The sequence below is a fragment of the Salvia splendens genome, unplaced genomic scaffold (assembly GCF_004379255.2).
Source record: "Salvia splendens isolate huo1 unplaced genomic scaffold, SspV2 ctg415, whole genome shotgun sequence".
Lineage (NCBI taxonomy): Eukaryota > Viridiplantae > Streptophyta > Magnoliopsida > Lamiales > Lamiaceae > Salvia > Salvia splendens.
In genome coordinates this window covers 38,048-39,009 of record NW_024599064.1, presented here as the reverse complement: position 1 = coordinate 39,009, position 962 = coordinate 38,048, and the positions used below count along the sequence as shown (strand labels likewise).

Sequence of the window (962 nt, the reverse complement as noted above, 5' to 3'; positions counted from 1 at the left end):
TTATGGAGTAAAAGATACTTGATATTTAGGGACATTATTAGGAAGAAAGATTCCCAATGCTTCTCAAGTTCAGGAGTTTTCTGATTCTCATCAATGAGATCAAAAATGTAAGTGTCCAAAGTCTTCTTTGGCCTTCGAGGAGTTCCCCTTTTGACACTCTTGAACAAATTCGAGTTATTAGCGAATGCATTGGATACGGTAGTCCCCGTCCCTCCGGCCGTGGGCCACCCCGTCTCCGTCACCACAACCTTGAGGCTGGACCCACCGGCCTTCTCGAGTGCCGCGTGGACCGAGTCGACCATGGCATGGAATAAGTTTTGGTATTGGTATGGTCCATCCCTAACCACAACCGATTTAGAAGTAAACAATGCATAGTCTAAAGGAATGTTGGTGGGGTCACTAGCATATGCAAAATATGGATACACATCAATTAGAAAATCGCTATGTGTTTTGAGAAGAAATTTGATAATTGGATCGATGAAGGATTCGCGGAATTCGGGTCGGAATGCCCCGGCCGATGGAGGGTAGGATACTCCGATAACCGACATGCTTAGGACCGCGGAGACCTTGATTCTCTGAAGCCTGGCCGCGGCCAGGGCATCGGAGATGCGTTGCATGGCTGTCGGTATGTAGGGTGCGATGTTGGGGTTGTCGGCCGGGTTCATCTCGTTTCCAACGGAAATGTAGCGGAAGTTGACGTATCGGTACTTGCGGATGTTGTTTTGGACCCAAGATGTCGCGACAGATGGATCTGTCGCGATGCCTTGGATCTCGTCGTTGGGCACCCCAATGATGACGGAGATGTTGGTGCCTTGAAGTGCTTCGAGAATTGCTGGATTAGGGTTGTATAGTCGAATGTTACCAATGTTGTTACCCTTTATTAGATTGACGATTTCTCTTGGTGGTTGTAGATTGTCGCCAAGGGTGCCATAGCACACTCCCGTTCTAGCATCTAAATTCAT

At 47.9% G+C, this 962-nt stretch overlaps 1 pseudogene; it reads right to left on the bottom strand.

The window, feature by feature from the left end:
* Positions 1-962, bottom strand: LOC121790123 (annotated as a pseudogene).